Here is a 20042-nt window from a genome sequence, read left to right as displayed (position 1 = left end):
CCTCTTTCTTTTAAAAACAATGTGATATTTTTAAGGTAGACTCAATCGTATGTGCTCACTCCAGCTGTGGCCTGTTTTGCAGTGATCATTTGCCTTTCTTCCTTAACCTTCCCTTAAGGTTTTTGCATCTGGCTGAGCCAGACAGTGCAGGAAATGCCATCAACATTAGAACCTCTAGAATCATTGTAAAACCATGCTGGATAAGCAAAGGTCCATCACAGATAGCCAAGCTGGCCAAGCCTTTTGTGTTCTGCTGTACAAAATGCAGCTATTGAGAGTCTCCTTTACTCTACTTGGGAATTATGTGGGAGACAGGGAGCCAAAGAACAGAAGAGAACAATCATAGAAAATGTCAGAGCCAGCTGGGTTCAACTATGCAAAAAATACAAAGCAGCTAAATCCTTTTTGCCTCTGCAAGTCCCATTCTCATACTGAGACCAAGCCAGCTGGTCCAACCACACAGTCACATCACAATTAGATATAGTGACAAGCAAACTTGATTTGCCTCATTTTCAACCATCTTCACTAGCGTGAGTTCCAAAATGTGATTCAAATTGGAGTGGTCGCATTCCCACTAAGGAGAAACACTGATGAAAAGGGAGCAGAGAGATGGAAAAGAAAGCAAATGGAGTAGCGAAGGGTATGGGGGGAAACCTCAGCTTAATAAATACAGGCCAAGATTTTCAAAAGTGATTTGGGGTGCCTCGTGTTTTGGATTATCCAATTAGAGTTGCCTTAAATGGACCTGATTTTCAGAAAAGGCTGAGGACCTGCCCTCTGAAATCAGACAAACCCCTCAGAGGGATTCTGAAGCTGGAGTCCCAAAATCAAGTAAAATGGGTAAAATGCTAGAGATCTGCTTTGTAAAGTGCTTTGAAATCAATGGATGAGATGCATGAGGAGTGCTAGGGATCAGTCTAATGCCTGACAAGAGCAGCAGCACAGGGGAAACAAGGCTAGGGCAGCACTGGGACCCTGACTTGGAACCCCACTGCTCATGCCTCTGTGTGGCAGGAGGGGGCGGGGGTGTTTTCTCCCCAACCTGGGTGTGTCACATGTGCTGAACAGTCTGTGCTAGCTCTGTAACCTGAGGCGCAATCGGGGGAGTTAATGAGAGAGTGGAAATCAATGCTACCTCCCTGGATGCATTTCAGTCCTTTCATCTACCCTGAATCCAGTTGGGTGTGTTCAGATTAATTTACTCTGTCTGGTGAAGGGTAGCTAGTGGAGAATTGACACAGTAACCACAACAGTTCCTTACCATCCATTCTGTTAATAAAAGCTGTAAACTAATATGCCACTTGGCACATGCACAGTAAATCTAGGCGTTAGAAGCCAACTTTCCATCCCACCTTCAGATATCCTCTGTTTCTTGCATGCACGCTGGATTTTGCCTGCGAAAGGGGCTGTGCACCTATATAGGGCATGAAGGGTCTACACTTGTGCATACAGGAGGGTTGCACAGCTCACTGATTTGCAAGCTAGTGGTCCCAAATCCTCAAAGGCATTTAGGCACCTAACTCCCATTTAAACCCATGGGAGTCAGGTGCCTAACTACCTTAGAGAATCTGGGCCTTGTTGTCCACAGAAACATTGTCACCGATTTTTGTTAAGCACAATTAGTGGGGCAGAGAAAAACAGGCAAAGTGCAAAACAAGGATCCACATGAAAACGTGCTTTGCATGCATCCAGCAGAAGCAATTTAACCTTTAATTTCTCTGCTGATTCATGGGTTTACTGGCTTAGGAGATTGTATTCTATAACCAAGGTGCTTCGTAGAGTTATTTAGCATTGAAAGTCATGACTGTCCATTTCAGGGTCCAGGGTGTTGCGGAGTGTCTGGGTGCCATACTCGCGGTGCTTTCCCACTTCCCCAGGTGAGGGGAAGCTTTAGGAGCTGTTCTTCCCAGGTCAGGCCATTTGTGACAAACTCCATTTCCATCAAAAGAAGGCAAACGAATGAAGGGGCAAGCAGAGAACTCCACTTGCTTAATGCCACTGTAATGAGTGCAATATTGACAATCACACAACCTGCCCCCATTAGTGCTTCTCCTGCAACTTGTACAGAAAATACTCAACCTGCCTTCCCGGAAAGAAACCTGTGTGATATTGCAATCATGCAAGGTGCTCCAGGGGGCCTGATCCTGGCTGCTCTCCAAGGGGTACCCCTGATACAGAGGGGCCCGGCGCTCAGAGGGCAAGCACAGAGCGGCCCTGGCTGACTGAATTGCAAAGCCACAACCACCTCTGACTCATACAGTTCAGGAGCTTTTGGTCAGTGTGTGGCAGGTCTGGATTGTGTCAGTAGGAACAATGGGCCAGGTCTCAGTGAGTGTAAATCAGGGAAGTCCCACTGATTTACACCTGCTGAGGATCTGGCCCCATTTGTGTTTTGACCGCCAGCCAGGTGGACAAGAATTGTATTTGAAAGATTCATTTCTAACAGTCCCAAGCCAACCTGCATGTTACACTGCAAATGTTCTTGACCCACCAATTTTCCAGAGTAGAGTCCAGAGCAGCAAACAGTCTGAGTGCAACAGACTTCTCCGCTTTGCAAACCGAAGGCTTGAAACAGATGAACACGGCCACATGTGTGGCTTGAGTGTGAGGCCATTCTGGGCCAGGAGTACAGTGGAGGTGGCCACCCCCAGGGGAGCTATCTCATGTTCCTCTCAAGCGATTTCAGCTGGCTGGCCCTCATAGAGAGCCACTTCCCACACTGCTCTTCCAGAGGGAGGGACCAGCTGGGGGAGATTAAAACCATGAAACCAATTTCAACCCTGTGGTTTAAAAAACAAGAATGAATGGTCCTAGGCAGAGGTCTTGTGAGCTGAGTTTCAGGCTGAAATAGTTTAGGCCAATGCCCTCGAAATAGGACTAACCTGGCAAACTACCTGGCAAACTCTTTGCCACCTGCCAATAGTAGTCACACCAGTCCAGCATCCAGGGATGGATTCAGTAATAACAATGACATTTCTACAGCCCCTTTCATCTAAAGGCCTCAAAGCACCCGAGGGCAGTATGTAAGGATCATTATCTCCATGTTAAAGAGAGGGAAACTGATGCACTGAGCGGGGAAGCAACTCACCCAAGAGCTCATGGTGGCAGAGTTAGCTGGGAATATCACCCAGGATCCCTGCCTCCTAGCCCCCAGCTCTAACCCTTGAATACAGCTGCCTTGCTGAAGGTTTAACATGGGGCTAAATGAAGGCTCGACAGGCTAAAGCCCCAGATCTGGAGCCCTGCCCCCAGCGATGTTTTGCTGGGGACGAGGGGAGTGCATTGTAAGTTACTACATGGGGAACAAATATTTGATAATGAACTCTTCAATCTAGGAGATAAAGGTATAATAGGATCCAATGGCTCAACAAATGGCTCGACAAATTCAGATTGGAAATAAGGCATCAATTTTTAACAGTGAGAGTCAAGAACCATTGGAACAACTTACCAAGGGCCAGGATGGATTCTCCATCAGTGGCACTTTTTAAATCAAGATTGGAAGTTTTTCTAAAATCTCTGCTCTAGGAGTTCATTTTGTGCAGTTCTCTGCCCTGTGCTATACAGGAGAGATGATCACAGCAGGCTCTCTGGCCTTAACATCTATGAATTTTCCAGGGGAGAGGCTTGAGTGTTTGATTTCCAGGGAGGGGCTTTCCTTTCGGAAATGTATTTAGTAGATTTATAACCACTACACAAAAGAGCCCTAATCTCAAACTCGAGGTGCTCAGGACAGCCCCTTATGACTGATCAGAAAGACAACTGTGGAGATACCCCCAGAACAGCACAGGTATAACCAGAACATAGGGTGACCCTATTCTCCCAAATGGAAAACAGGACACCGTCCCTGAGCCTCCCTCCCCCGTTCATGGGGCTGGCCCGAGCTGACGGTCTCAGCTGCCGCCCACCCACGCAGGGCCGGGACGAGATGCTCTCCCGAGTCCTCCCTCCTGTGTGGGGCTGGCATTGTCGCTCTCCCCCCTGCACATTGCTCTGCGTCCCGCTAAGAAGTCGCATGCCACTTTTTTGGCAAAACTGGGCATTTGTCCCATTTGCTCTTGACAATTGATGATCAAGTTGATGATCAGTTGTCAAGAGCAAATGGAACAAATGCCTAGTTTTGCCAAAAAAAGTCAGGATGGCTGGGACAGGGCTTAAAAAGGGGACTTTCCCGGCCAAAATGGGACATATAGTCACCCTAACCAGGAGGTATGAAACCTTCTTATCTGTCCCTGCAGGCCAGTGAAAAAAGATGGGCCCTGCAACGTGACATGAAGGTTAGCCACAGAGGACTATATGTGCTGTAAAGACACAGAGCCCTAGCAGAGAATACCCAGCTGGCAGCTCCCACTCTTCTGTACCACTGGAACCAGAGCCCAGGTGCCTCTGCTCACCACTGTAGCACTGTCCCTGGGGAGAGAAGAGGTTTTCTACCTAGGTAGATTCCAGGCCATTTAGAGCTTTTTGGTCAAAGCTAACATACTAAAAACAAGCCATTTGCCAAGAAGCAGCCAGTGCAAATCACAGGTTTAACACGCTCCTGGAGTGACAAGTGGCTCCCCTCTATGCTCCATACACTTGCCCATGGGTCATGGGCATGGAGGGGAGCCTCAGCTGCCCAAATCGTTCCACCCACACTCAACCCATCACTGAGCTGAAAATGACAAGCCCTGTCCAAGTCCTCTGCAGTTCCACAGCGGGGACTGGAGAACCGCTGCAGCTGGCCTTTGCTACTGATTTCGTCGCTGCAAAAGTCTGGGCAGGGTGTGTCTTTGAGTCCCTCCAGCCATCCCACCTAGGTGACATAAAGCCTGCATTGAGGCCCAGGCGAGGCGCACACGGATGTGTGTGCACTGCAGGCCGGTATGGAAATGGCACCCCCAAGGAAGCAGCCAAGACCTCGTTACTGGTGTCAGCTCTGTTATGCAGAAGTCTTTGAACTTCATTTGGTCCCCCGCCCCCCCACCCCCCCCCCGACTCCCAAGCCCCACCCCTCTAAGTTTATTTTCCTGTATAGAATATACACATCCCAAACTGGCAGGAAAACCCCAGCCAACCCTCAAGCATGCTTAGTGGAGGGTGTGTTTTCCTTAGCCTGCTTTGTGAGTTGTAAATGTCCTCCCCGGCCATAAATAAAACTGTTCTATAAAATTAAGGGACTGTGCAATATAATGAAGCCTTTTTAATAAAGCCAATCAGACCCCAAGGTGCAGGAGGGAGCTCTTCCTGTCCCACCCCACAGCACGCACACACTCAACCCTGGGGGCCCTGGGAAAAATAGGGCCAGCACTGTGGCTGTCTCCTGGAAACTCCTGTCTCCAATGCCCCCATTCATGCCCAGTAATTTAGACTGTTAGGCCTCATCTTCATGCAGATCTCTCCTCAGATTGATCCCAGGGCACAGCCCAGGATTAAAGGGGCCGGGGAGCAGCAAGCCACCCATGGAGCCGGGCAACTGACCACAGCGTGTGTTGTGTTATCCTGAAATAACAGCTAGAGACTTTCCATCCCCCCTCATGCTCACAGGGGCTGGGATTGGCTTGCCTGCCCAGATGGGAGTGGGGGATTTTCCTTGTTTAGTTGCCGGGCTGGGCCATAGCTCCCTTGCAAGAGAGGAGAGGTGAATCCTGCCGTGCCAGGGGACACGGGGGCTGTAATTCCCTCTTCAGAAAGGTGGGATGGGCTGTAATCCTGGAGGGAGAAGGCAAATCCTCCTGTTCTGGTGCTGAGATGGGCTGTGGGAAGGTAGGGAGAGGAATATACAAAACCATTGAAGTTCTGGGGTGGCCACATGATCCCCATCTTGAGGGAAGACCTCCCCTGTGCCTGGGAGAGCCCCCTGGGCAGATTGAATGTTATAGCCAGGAAAGCGTCACAAGTGCATGCATCCCAGTTGCATGGCGGAAGCCCCACAGATGCATCTGCAAACGGACGTCCTGTGCAGCCATGGAGGGGGTATTTTTGCACACTCTTCCTGCTGGCGCAGAGCACTGAATGATCCGCCCTTTATGTATACGGGGCCGGGAGGACCACCCACCTCCCAGCTGCAGCACTAGGAGCTATGATGAGACGCTGCAGGAAAGTTACACAGACCAGCGGTTGCGATGGGCTTGGACCACCCAGTTCAACTGCAGATCCAGATGGGGATCTGAACCTCCCCAGCGTAAGGGCGTTTCGATCACAGTTTCTAGTGCTGTCCTTCGGGGAGATATCGGTACCAACTGCTGAGACTGAACCTGGACCCGAAGTTCTCTGTGGATCCAGGGCTTTGATTCATTCCCATCTCTGGAACCAGAGCACACTCCTCAGCTGGTGTAAAACAGCCTTGCCCCACTGCAGTCTGGGGGGATCTGTCCCTCAGCAGGCAGCTGTGTATTGTTTGCACAGAAATCCCAAACAGAAGGACTTGGCCCAGAGAGGGGCTGGCTCAGGGAGCTTTCTACCTTATAAAGTCATACAAACTCTGAGGCCCCGGGCTGCTGCTCCCAATGACGCTGCTCCAGCCGCACTGCTGTGAACCAAGGAACGCGCAGGGGCCCCTGTGCACGGGCCAGCCAGGGAGCTGTTAGGGCAGAGCCGGGCTTGGGAGAGTGCCCCACACAGCAGCAGCAGCAGTACACTCACATGGCTTCCCTGATACAATGGTCAGATGCAACCGAGTGCCAGTTCCTGTCCTTGGACGTGTCCCTCCTGACCCTATTCCTTCACTGGGGCCTTTCCTGGGTCCTGTTTATCACAGGCCTCTCCCTTTCTTTCCCCTCCAATATGCCCCTCTGACATCCCCTACTGCATATACCCACAGTAGGGCCTGACCTATGCCTCTGACAGTGCCCTGGTACCTGTCCCTTGCCCGCTCCCCTCACTCCCCCGGATCTCCCCTTGGCCTTTCTCCACAACCCACTCCTCTGTCAGCCTCTGTGGCTTGGAAAGACCAATGAAACTGATGCATCCTTCTAACATATTTCCATTCACATGAGTCCTCCTCACCCTGGGACCTCCCAGGACGCCTTGCCCAGTCTAACGGGGGCTGTTCCTGTGGAACGGAAGTGAGGAATGAGGATAGGCCCTTGGATCTGGCAGCCTCCTAGCACCACTGATTATCTAGGCCCTGGCCTGCACTCAGACTTTATACTCATGTAATGACTTCAGTTTGGGGCATGATTTTTTCTAGTGAAATCAGTATACCCTGAGTGTGGATGCAGCTATACTGGTATAAAGATGCCTTATATTGGTATAGCTTGTTCCCCTGAATTCACATGAGTAAGCTACATTGGTCTGAGCACCTTTATATCACAGAAATTGAATCCACAGGAAGGAGCTTATGCCAGCATAAACACGATCCACTTTGTGTGTGTGGTCAGGGCCTGTATTACAATCTGCTTTGTCAACAGCTGAGGAACCTCCAAGGGGCTGGGAAGAGGCAATCCCCCCATTCCTAGGTTTTTGCAGGGGCCGTCCCATTCTCCCCCTCATTCTCTTGAAATCTGAGATGTGAGAAAATGCTACCAGAGCCAAGAGAAGAGGAATGTTAAGGAGGAGAAAAATGAGAGGAGAAGGGTGGGAGACAGAGAAAAAAATACAGGGAGAGAGAGAGGGAGAAGGGGTGCAGAGACTGGCAAGGAGAATGACTGGAAGCCTGGGAAATTTCTGTAGGGGGAGAGACTGAAAAGACTGGGGCAGTTTAGTTCTGAGGGGAGATGAATGAGAGGGAAGAGAACAGAGCTATACCCTGTAATGACTGATCCAGGGAAGGCAAATGGGACGCGCCTGTTTACCCTCTCATAAGAAAAGGACGGGGGGATGCTTGAGCATCCCCAGGCAGCACATTTCAAACTCCTCAAAGGAAATGCGGTTATCCTTGACGCCCAGTCAGCCTGTGGAACTCCTTGTCACAAGATGTGCTTGAGGCCAAGAGCTTGGCAGGGCTCAGACAAAGAGAACGACACCCTCCAGAGTGGTATTAGGCTGGGGAACAACAATGCTTTTGTGAGGGATAAAGACCCACCTGCTCCAGGGCACAGGCCACTCATTAACAGATGCTTCCCCTAGGGGCTGGTCATGCCATCATTGTCCACCACAGGGGCTCTGGCACCTTCGTGTGCAGCAGCTGATGCTAGCCCTTGCTGGAGCCAGGATACTGGAAGAGACAGACCTCGGGTCCGATCCCGTCGGGCAAGCTCTGTGTCCTGAGGAACAAGTGATGGAGTTAGCAGAGTCTCCAGTCCCTAAGGAAGCCTCATGTAGGGCCCGATACTGTGAGGTGTTGCCAAGGTCCTCCCTTCCCATTGAAACATCAGGAGGTGCTCAGTACCTTGCAGGATTGGGCCCCTAGCAAGCAGCTCTTCTGGGAAGGAGGAAGAAGGCTGCCTTGGAACCGGGGGGGAGCCATATGATATGATGGTTCTGGTGCCGCAGGTGTACAGGGCAGGTGGGATTACAGACACCAGAGGCACCCTCATGGCTGAGGCTTTGCATATGCAATATGTGCGGTACCCTCATGGCACTGCTGCCTCCAGATAGACCCAGCCGCCAGCAGCTTCGGGGCAGGAAAATCCTGGAAGGGCTCCCTAGAGGGCTGCACTCAGAGCGGCTGTGGGCTGGGGCAGGCAGGCTCAGATAAACTGCTGCTCCATGAAAGTTCCCTTCCATCCCTGCCTTAGCGGAGCCTCACTGTGGAGCAGCCTTGGGCACAGCCACGCTCTGCTTGGTGGCCAGGAGGAACGACCAGACCTCAAGTTCCCTACAGGGTAAACCTCTCCCCAATCCCGCCACTCTCCCCATGGAGCCCCATAGAGCCAAGCACTCGGGCTCCCTAGGGTTTGCCATCCTTGTCTGCCTGGAAAGGATTAACGTCACCCTGAAATTAAGAGAGAACTGGGTGGATCCCCCACCTCCCACCCCAAAGGCTGCTTCAGATGAACACAAGGCTCCTTGTCCATGGCCACCTCCCTTCCTTTGAAAGGCAGCTCCAGCTTCTCCTTCTGTCGCAGGAAATAATGAGCAGCCTTACTCCCAACTGTGTTCCACAAACAGTGCCACACACAAGCCAGGAGCTGTTCACAGCAACAAGGAACCTTAACTCCTGGCATGTTTTTCCACCTTAAGAAAACTGTGCGGCTAGGGCAGGAAATGGCTGGGAACACACAGATCCTTTCAGAGAGGGCGCGTGTGTGTGGTTTTCTTGGAACAAGCTCTAATTTTCTGTATATAACTGAAGAGCTGTTCCCCCTCCCTGCACGCATACACACCTGCCCTCTCTCTCTCTCACACACACCCCCTCTCTCAATGACACACTCAGTAAGACTTCCTTGGCAGTACTCCTTTTCTCAGTGCTTTACACACTTACACTAGTTAGGCCTCACTACAGCCTTCTCGGCAAGTTAAGTAGAGTTATTCCCTTTTACAAAGGGAGACATTGAGGCACAGAGTGGTTATAAATGATTTGCCCACAGCCACAGAGGGAGTCAGTGTCATTGATGGGATTAGAACGCAGGACTTCCAGGCCTAAATCACTGGAGCACACATGCGCACCCCTGCACTCTCTCTCTGTCACACACATACATGTGCACATGCATACTCCTGCACATACATGCACACCCTTCCCCAAAATATGTACAAATCCCCTCTTTCACATACACATGCTGTTTTACCCACATGCTCAAACTCACTTTTTCACTCATTCAAACTCACATCTGTTTTCGCACACACGCCCTCACCCCTATGCATATCTGCCGCCTTCCCCACACATGACATGCATATGTGCCCACGTGATTTCCCATGATATTATAATTCTTTATCACTTGTATTGCAGTAGTGCTAATGGGCTCCAAACAGGATCAGGCCTCCTTGTGCTAGGTGCTGTACACACATGCACATTCTCTCTCAAACAGGCTTTTCCTAGCAAAAGCAAGCTAGCAACCATTCTAGCACTGGCATTTTTCAGACTGGAAGCCAAGCTGACTTTTAGTCTTTAGCTATAGCCCAAGATATTAAAAATGATGAGTGATTGGGGGTGCCCAACTTCAGATGCCTAAAAGAGGCCTGATTTTCCAGGGCCTTTTTACTGTAAGAATGACACACACACACAGATACTTCTTTACCAGAAAAAACACCCCAACAAACCAACTCTGAAACAAATCAACCTTAAAAAAGGAAATTAATTAAAAAAAAAAAACCCACCAGGGTCCCTACTCCAAGCAGCGCTTTCACCCCAGAGAGGAAGAAGGCAGCAACTCTATGCAGTCCACCAGATACTCTGCTATTGCTATTGATTGTATGTGGACAGCGCCCAGATGCTATGGTGATGGGCAGCAGCATAAAACCCTAAAATAGAGAGAGAGATTTTCTGACTGGTGAAGGCGCAGCACTTTCCGACAATTAGGCCCCTTTAAAGTGTCTTAGGTTGGGCCCACACACAGTGAGACACCCAAAATCCCTGGTCACTGGCAGTGTCCAAAGAGTTCGAGTTTAAAAACTGTTTTCCTTTGGTACTTACCTCTTTTCTCTCCATAGGCAGGAGGGATTCCCCGCAGACATACCCTTAAATTGCAAGTGCTTGGCTTTCTTGAGGAACACCTGCCCAGCCATTCATATGTCACACAGGCATCTTCCCTTACCCCCTGCTGACATCTCAGTGCTGATGGGTAAAACTGACATGCAAAGCTGCACTCAGAGGCAATTCTCAGCAGTAGGTAAAGATCACAGCGGATCTGACTCAAAACAAGGGACAGGCAAAGTTATTTTGCCCTCGAGAGCTTTTTCATCGCATCCAAGGAGGCCACCTCCTGGCATCTTTCCGGCAGCAGAAGTCTCATTGCCTGAGGGTAGCAATGTGACTCCCACTGGGTAAGAAAATGCCAAGCTGTCACATCAATCGTAACTAAAACAGGCAATCATTTAGCTGCTCTCTTCTGTTGTAAAGGAAGAATAAAAGTGCTGATGGGCTGAGCACACTCAGTGTACAAGGATTGACAAATCTGGATCCTCCTCCAAAGAACCTTTTCACCCGTCATGCCACAAGCCCTCTCCTTTACCACCTTCTGATGGTGACAGCCTCTGGATATTAACATTATATGCTCCCCGACTCAGGACATCCCAGAGTGCAGAGCATGCAACAGCACTCAAGGTTTGGGACTCAGACCCAGCTAGGGAGGCCAACACAACTTTTGGCCCTCCCAGCTTTAGCATGAGACTTAGAAGGGCTGATCATGTCACTTACCCAAACAATTCTTAATTTTAGGCTCCCTGTGTATTCCTTCTATTCTGTATGATGACGCACAAAACCATTGAGGCATATACACATATTAGAGCCAGGCAAACTGATCCAGTCATCCGTTGGCTGAATTCTTTTGTCTGTGATTTGCTCAGATATATTCATTATCTGAAAATATTCATTGCATCATTCCTTGCTCTCTTGCTCATTCAGGAGCAGCTCATTGGGAGCACTGGATACTTTAAATTCAAGTTGATTTCATTGGACACATAGGTCACGTAGCCTGTCTCTGAACACTGATTAGATGAATTAGATGAATCTTTGAATCAGGTGTGAACCCTAAATTACCTCCTGTGAATATTCTGCAATACTTGCTTGCAGCTCACTGTCTTGGCACAACACTCTTGCCAATAAATGCATTTGCTAGAAAAGCTGCAAAAAGTGCACGCAAATGGGGCATGGACATGGCCAAAGTGACTTCACTTCAAATGCAGACCAGTGTGAATGCAGGCTAGTTTGCAGAATTCACTTCTCTCAAACACAGCAGAAAAGAGAAGTTGGTTCTAACCTCCCGAAACTTGTTCACAGTCCCCGTGGGTCTAACATGAGCCATGTGCTAATACACCTATAGACACTCATAGTCATATCCCCATTCACAGCTCACAGGGTGGGGGCTGTCAGATGCACAATAACGCACAAATGCACAAATAACGAATGCACAAATAACGAGTCAGAAGTAGTACCAGAGGAGTCGGTGCCTCCCTCCCTAGAACACAACACTAACTTGATGAGGGACTCCTACACCTAGAATTCAGTGGCATCCTTCCCTAGAGCAACCTCACCAGTTCAGTGAGCAGTCAGTTTCTTCCACAGAGGCAAACACTGATCTCCATCGCCAAGTGTTAGATGGAAGATTTAGTGCCCCATCTCTGAATAGTCACACTGCACTGCACAGACCATTCCACAGGCCAGACTTGGGATCCAGTGTTTCCCCTCTCTTCAACACTTGAGAGGAGACAGATACCTTCATGACCTAAGGAGACATCCTTCCACACACATACTGTAATGCCCTGGCTAGTCGTCTGATGGATGAGATCAGATCTGCTCCACTGTTACATGTCACACCTTGCCTTCTGACAGCTGAAGGATTTCAGCGATACTGCAAGTCTTACCCCTAGTGCTCAGGTGTAGCTGTGATCAGAGCAGAAGGCTGCAAGTCTGTTCTCCATACTGCACATATGGTATTCAGATTAGTGACTACCTTATCCTCTCTAACCACCTAGCACTTGGTACAACATTTTGCTTCAGCTATAGACATGAAGGAAATTCAGTCTCCAAGTCCTTTCAGTCTGGGGTCCCTCCCGCAGCTCCCAATGAGAACTGACACTTGGAAAGATCACCCTCCCCAGGAGAGGCACTGATTTCCATCTCCATGTTCAATCATCCCAGAGTCTGTGGGGTGTAACAGGTCACCCTGGAGTCGCTGGAGGATCAGAGAGAGAAGATATCAAAGCTACAGCAAAAGGAGAGTCTCTGTTGGCTTGACCCATGACCTTGGTGCTTTTGAACCCACTGATCCCTGGTTCCAGTGTGAGCCAAGTCATGACCCTTCCAGGATGTTGAAAAACGGCCTTGCTGTTAGTGAAGGCAAGAGATAGAGAAAGAAAGGAGAGTAAAAGGGAGGTGTAAAGAGATCAGAGAAGAAAGAAAAGCAGAACAAGGGAAAGAGCAAGCCTGAGCCTCAGACAACAAAGAGACCAGGAAAGGGGCGTAAGATGAGACTTTGATGAGGGGCAGCTTGAAGGAATCAGAGATGGATGCGTTGTCACCATTAATAAACAGCCTTTTGGGGCTTCCCCTTAGACGGAGGCTGCAGAGCCATCTGTAAGCAATTATACCTTCCCTGATGTTCCAGGCTGACATCTTCCATCTCCATCTAATCTCAGGCAGCTCTGCCTACCCCCTTCTCCCCACGGCCTCCCACCGCCTCCTCCTTCTGCACTCTCCAAGCCATGCACACAGGAAGGGGCTGTCTGCTCGGTGCTCAGTGATTTCTGGCAGCCGGCTCACAGTGAAGCCATTCTTCTCTGCAGCAGCAGGCCCCCTCCAGAGCAAGGTACAGCGGCATAACCGTGGGGTCCAGCTCAGGGAACAGGGCTCGGATGCACTGATCTCAGATTGCTAGCAGGGCCAAATGCCATGAAGACCTCCATTCAGATAAAACCCCAATGAGGCTGCTAGTGCCTGAGCATGGGGGATGCCATTGGCAGCATGTCAGGGCAACGTGCAGAAAAGTGCTTAACTGATGTGAACAAGAGTAACCTCAGCGCTGGCAAGACCCCTCGTGGCAGGCCATGGCCCAGCAGACTCTTCTCATCTAGCACCCCTGCCAACAGCCACACCAACCTTCTGGGGTCTGCTTCTTCTCATGATTCAGCCCTCCAATGAGATCCCTCATAGACCCTCACATCCAGGATAACAGAGAATCCAACAAACGAGACTCCAACACTTCACACTGACTCACTTGTCTGACCCTGCTCTCCAGGGTCATTGCACCACCTTTCTCAGTGGGCCTGCACAGGAACCGATGCCCACCCCCTCCTCTGGGTTCCAGCCCAGAGACCCTGCAGTGAGCAAGCAAGGTCTGTCTATTCAGACGTCCCCCCCGCTTCCTATCTGGGCTTCTTCCTCCTTCAGCCTGTCAGCAGTCCTTTCCCACAGCCCCCTCCTGCACTGGTATTCTTCCCAGGCTCCACAGCCTCTCTAGGTTCACCCTACCCCAGCTACTGCCCCTCCAAAAATCCCAAATAAAAATACAAACTTCAACCACTGCTGCCCTCCACAGTCTTGAACTGGCATCCCTCTTAAGATTGCCCTGGGCTCTGTCCCACACCTAAATGTCTCCCAGGGCTTTCTCCCTGGAGGGCCAGATCTTGCCCTTCAGCAAGGCCCACCGCTGCAGCCTGCTCTACTCTCTCTGCCTCTCCTCGCCTCTTCCCAGAGTTCTCTACTGCAGGAGGTCCCTCAGACCCATTCCCCTGGGCTTCCAGCCACCTTCTGCTCTGAAAACCTTCCCCTAGCTGGTTCTCTCCTTAATTGGGCTGACCGCCCTGTAGTTGCCACCAGGTGCCCTAACTGAGCTCTCCAGATCCCCTTAACCTTTTCAGGGTCAGTGGGGGGAGGGGTATACCCCATCACAAGACAGTCACCGGATACACTAACTGATGGAGGGCGCTGCCTTCATAAGAGGCTGAGTTTAATTCTCTCAGCAAACAAGGAGCCCAGGGTCAGGGCTAAACCAGGATAGCATGAAGGCTCCCCTCTCCCAAAGCAGGGCCTTCCTGGCTGCTGACAACAGGGTCTGGCTAAATCTCCCCCTTCGATAAAGGCCCCAAGCCGGGGCTGTCCTATGCCAGCTCACACCAGGGAACGGATAACGTCCCACCCTGCTGAAGAATCACCAGAACAGGACGTTCTCTGCAAGCCAACTCCAACTTAGGGAATTACTTGAGGTCTCCAGTTCCAAGCATCTTGAGGAATGACTCATCTTGCAGGCGGGAGGAAAGAGTCCGTCCTGTTTTCTTGTCCTATTATAGGCGAGGCTGATGCCTCAGGAGAGGTGGGTGGAGCTGCCATACACCAGACCAAGGAGGACCCAGGCGGAGAAGGCAGCGGCTTGGTTTGGTGAAGGCGAGGGCCATGTTAAACATGTCAGTGTAACCTTGAGGGCAGTATCACTGTTTGGGAGGCCGAGGATGTGGGAGCCCCTTGTCTGCAAAAAATACCCCTCTGGAAGGTGGCTGTGGCCAGGATAGTGTGTTCTGAAGTAACGAAAGGGGAGCAAAGGGGCAGGGAGTGACAGCCAATGCTGTTCAAACTCATCCATTGCTGAACTGTCCCATTGACAGCTCTTCCGCTGGGTGCACTCTCACAGCCTGCTTCCTGCGGGAGCCCAGGGGCAGCATCAGATGGAGCACACAGCCTCCGCTTGTTTGCGTCCGCTCCAGGGCAGTAATAACACAGGGTGGAATATCATTGAGAGGCTGGTAACAAAAAAAGAAACTCAGTGCAGCAGCCTATAATCTACTGGCTGCTGGCCGAACGCTTGGAAACTGTGACTGCAGCATCTCAGTGCATGCTTTCTCTTGCTTGGTCTCTCCTTCTGGCAAAGCAGGGGAAACTCATTTCCTGAGGAATATTTTGGAGCTGGGAACAGGAGATATTTTTAGCTCAGGGGCTGAGTACTAAGAAGACACCACAACTAGAGAAGAGCAACATGACCATTGAGCCCCACAGCACAGACCATCAGGATGGGATCCCAGCCGCCGGCATGGAGCAGGGAACACTGCAGCTATTATCCGCTCTGAAAGGAAGAGCAATGTGGCTACATTCAGTTCCAGGGTCAAGCCGTTCCCTTGGGAGCTGACGTGCATCATGCTGGTTCTCGAGGGGGAGAAGGGATGGCAGGGCTGGAGTACCTGAGAAAGTCACAGGACTGGAAATGGGTTTGGAGATCCCATGACAGAAGAAATAGAGACAGGGAAGAGAGGAAGGATTTTCCGGTAGTTTGGATGCTACCAGAGACCCTGGATTCAGTTCTCTGCTCTGCCATGGACTTCCTCTGTGACCTTGGGCAGGTCCCTTAGGTCTGTGCCTTGGGTCCCCTTCTGTCCCAGGGGATAATAGAACTGCCCTGCCTCACAGGAATGTCGTAAGGATAAAAACATTGACTGTGAGAAGGAGCTCAGCTACTACAGTGATGGGGCCAGATAAGTACCTTAGACAAGAAAGAAGCTTAGCTGATTATGTGCAACAGGCAGAAACTCCCATTTCCCAAGTATAACTCACCAGCTGATGAGACTGACAACACGATTGGATAAGCCGTAGGCTCAAGGCTTTTGAACACCCCAAAATTCAGATTAGAGGGGTTGATTTGCCCCCATTGCTAGACCATGTTAGTTGCATTCTCTCAACCACTTTAGTGTCTGCACCACAGATACTTTGTGTTGTTATTTCTTTGTGCTGCAGCAGTGCCTGAGGCCCCAGGCAAAACAAAGGTGCCATGGTGCCAGAGGCTGTACAGATAACGTAAGAAAAAACAGTCCCTGCCCCAAGGCACAAATGATCTTATTCCTGAATGGGAAACCAGTCATTCAGCCAGCAGTGGCATATCACATGAGGCTAATAATTCAAAGGAGGTGACTTTAGCTGCAAACTAAAGTAGGAGTTAGCTAAGAATAGTTATGACTGGGAACTTCATGTCCCCCACACCCAGGTCAACATCTTCGTCCCAATTACACCTGGCCCTTTACATGTGTGACAAAGAACCCTCACCAAGGAAAGCATAATATAAAAAAACAACCCAAATCCCAGAGCCCAGCAGTGGGGGTTGGGGCTCAGTATAATGGTCTCATCCCAGTGCTCCCTAGACACTTCCCCGCACTGGAAAGCTGCCAGACATTAGCACAGTTGGCAGAGGCTTCAGAGTAGGAGCCCAGGATCCAAATTACAGAGGTTTTGTGAATCAGGAGCGAGAGATTTGGCGGAGCTGGTAGGTGGCCAGCACTGGAGTGGCGGGTGTGCTTCTGCTCAGGACTGACATGCACTGGCAGTGCTGGGGGGAGGAGGGTGCTCCAGGAGGGGAAGAGCACAGAGGTGTGTACATTAGGACTGAAGTAGTGTTTTGGCACAGTTCAGTGGAGTCCAAGGGCTGGAAGAGCAGGCCAGGATTAAAGTGTCTTAGCAGAACTGGGTGAGGACCCAAGACTGGAACAGCAGCCGTGCAGGTCAGAGTGGAGGGCCACCTGTTGATGCTGGCCTGTAGTAGCAGGGCACACTGCATGTCAAAAAGGGCCGCTGGACACTTAACCCCCACGGACTTTCAACCCCAGACATTCCAAAATCATAAGCCAGGCCACCCTGAAAACAATCATGAGGTTGACTTAAAAACCATGAGATTTTAAAAAACGAGAGTCACGAGGGTTCATGTTTTCAACTTGTCTGTAACAATGACGACTAACAACCTGGGGCAGGTTTTAAATGAAGGCTGAGATTCTCATGTAATAGCAGGACTCTGGGAGCTGGGGCTTTAAGAAACACACCACAGATCGCAAGAGTTTGAAACACCAGCTCCCTTTTGTGTCTAAATATCTACCCTCCCCCCAGACTCTCAACACTTTACAAAGATCTCCAACATCACGCTGGAACATTTAGTGCAAACATTTTCTTTTTACTTACGTATTCAAATCCCAGTCACCGTCGGCTTTGTTTTAAACTAGAAATGCTAAGCTCAAGACAGCCTTTCCACTGCAACGCCACTGCATCTGGATAGAGTGCCCATCCAGAGCTGGCTGCAGAGATGAGAAAGATAATAAAGCTGAAATAAAACAGGGACACGGGGAGACAAACAACAATAACTCACAGTTATATAGCGCTTTTCATAGGGAAGAATCCCAAAGCACTTTGCAGGCTGTATGAGGGCCATTCACTCACCAAGGAAATGCAGATCTCTCTGGAGGCAGCTATCTTGCTTCAGCACATTATACCACCTTTTTTTTTTTTCTTTTTTTATTTAGCAGAGAAATTGAATGACAACCTCTCTGGCAATTGCAGGGGAATTTAGGTGGACAGAATGTGCTTGATGCAGAGGTTACTGGGTATATTTCTCTGGCCTGTGCTATACAGGAGGTCAGACTAGATGATCAGAATGGTCCCTTCTGGCCTCACAAACTATGAATCTGATTATCAGAGCCAGGATCCAGGGGTCAAATGCCATACTCTATTTATTATTATTTGTATTACATTGGGACCTAGAGGCCTCAACCAAGATCAGGGCTACATGGCACTAGACATCATATACACACAGTATTTCTTCACTGCAGAGTTAGCTCAGGTTCCTACTTGGGTTTTAGCCCTAAGCCCCTCTAGCAGCCACACACAAAAGCCTTTTACCTAGGTTTTGAACCTGGGCTCGCTTAGGTTAGAGACCGGGTTTTGCTTTAATGGGGGCTCTAGTCTAACCCACCTACTTTGCAGTGTGGTTACAGGATGTAAACTGAGTCACAGAACTCAGATCCTGGTATTCCTCCAGTACCTTCCCACAGTGCTCCAGAGGCCATGTTTTCCTGGCTTTCTACTTCATGCAGCACTAAGAATCAAGGGACAAGCCCCCAGAAACCCCAACACCTAAGCCAGGTTTACTGTAATACAGCATAGATGCAGCTATACAGGCCTGACTTGAGTGTTCCCTTAGGACTGGGGACGCTCACACTTGGGCTTGGCTAATCCAGGCGTCCATCCCTGGGTGAACCCTGCAGTGAAGACACCCATAAGGAATGACAGTCAAAGAGGTTACAGTTTAAATAGAGAAGACAAAGGGTAGCAAAGGACACAGAAGTAGAGAGAAGAAGGGGTCTGACACAGCAAGTCAGTATCAGAACCAAGAACAGAAGCCAGTCCAATAGTATATCCACTAGACCAGTGGTTCTCAGACTTATTTGATCGCACCCCCCTTTTTTGTGTCTGTAGTAGTTTATGCCCCACCCCTGCCACACAAGTATATACATCATATAAAAAAATCAACATGTAACTTTCACTAAATTTTAAAACCAGTAAGGCATCGAATCAACCAGAGCATTTAAATACATAGTAATGTAAATTTGAAGTGAGATACTGCTCACTGGCCTCATACAGTTGTTACTAGTGTGATGGGTGTGCCTGTTTTTAATAGCAAAGCAATTCCACGAGTTGCACAAGTGAGCCAACGATCCATTGTAATAAGAGCAAAAGCAAAACTGCGATTGTAGTTGATGCTTGCAATTCAATGTGCACACTGCGTCGTAGCAAACGGACTGAAGTATAGATGGCAATGACTTTGTGTAATGCTATGCAAGCTTCACAGAAAACCGCCAAAATGCACAGCACCATTGAGAGTCAAATGCACAGTGCCAGCTGAGGACCAGCTAGGGCTGGAGGAATCAGCATTGCTAGTTATTCATTGCTGTTTGTAAAATGTGCGCAGTACGTTTTTTTCCCCTAAAACTTCTCATGCCCCCTCCCTCCCAGAATACATTCTGCGCGCGCGCGCACACACACACACACACACACACAGCCGGTTGAGAACCTCTGCACTAGACCATGCTCCCTCTAGCCTAGCCTATTAAAAGGTGTCGTTAATCAGGAGCTCAGTGTTACTCTTTCAAAGGCTGTGCTTTTCCATATACAGAGCAGCCACTTACCATCAGCCTGGATGCCACTTAGTTTAGATGAAGGGAAACAGCAAAACAAAAATCTAGGGAATTCTCTGTGAGCCAGAGCACAGTGTGCATGTGTTTCCTCTGAAACATGCTGCATTCAACTCTGCTCACAAAATGGCAGCTGCCGTAGAAATGTAAAGGCGAGACAGAGAACACAAAGCCATGCCCAATTAAGTACCTACATACATATCTGGCAGTGCATATCTGCCTCCTCATGCCTCAGTCAGGCACTGGTTCAGTGTCAGTTCAGAGAGAAGAGTGCTTCCTAGTGAAACTACCAACACAGTAAAGAAAGGCAAATCTAGTTTTTAAAAAAGGCCAAAGGAGCAATGGAACAGTTCAGAGAAGGATGGTGACTTACAACATCCTCGTGGATAAAAGCAAGCCTCTTGTGATTCATCAGGGACAGCTTTCCAAAATGACACATACCAAATGCCTGTGTAACAACCAGGAAATGAGCAAGCACTTCATATGTGTTGGCGGCTGTGCCCAGGGTTAACTGGGAGGGTGGGTTTCAAACAAGCACAAGTAATATGTACATGTAGCTTCTTCTGCCTGGCCAAAAGTGGACAGAGCTA

At 49.6% G+C, this 20042-nt stretch overlaps 2 protein-coding genes across 2 annotated transcripts in view; one reads left to right on the top strand and one right to left on the bottom strand.

The window, feature by feature from the left end:
- Positions 1–20042, bottom strand: part of CIMAP1C (ciliary microtubule associated protein 1C) — a 107650-nt gene that overhangs the window by 47267 nt on the left and 40341 nt on the right. The window contains exon 3 of the mRNA XM_067534679.1: positions 8003–8183. The gene's annotated coding sequence lies outside the window, so the exon portion shown is untranslated. The remainder of the gene's footprint in view (positions 1–8002; positions 8184–20042) is intronic.
- Positions 1–20042, top strand: part of CSPG4 (chondroitin sulfate proteoglycan 4) — a 74502-nt gene that overhangs the window by 17870 nt on the left and 36590 nt on the right. The window lies entirely within an intron of this gene.

The sequence above is a fragment of the Emydura macquarii genome, unplaced genomic scaffold (genome assembly GCF_026122565.2).
Source record: "Emydura macquarii macquarii isolate MOO-44397 ecotype Brisbane River unplaced genomic scaffold, CSIRO-AGI_Emac_v2 contig_3451, whole genome shotgun sequence".
Classification (NCBI taxonomy): domain Eukaryota; kingdom Metazoa; phylum Chordata; order Testudines; family Chelidae; genus Emydura; species Emydura macquarii.
Note: the sequence above shows the minus strand (reverse complement) of the source record. Positions and strands in the feature narration are given on the sequence as shown.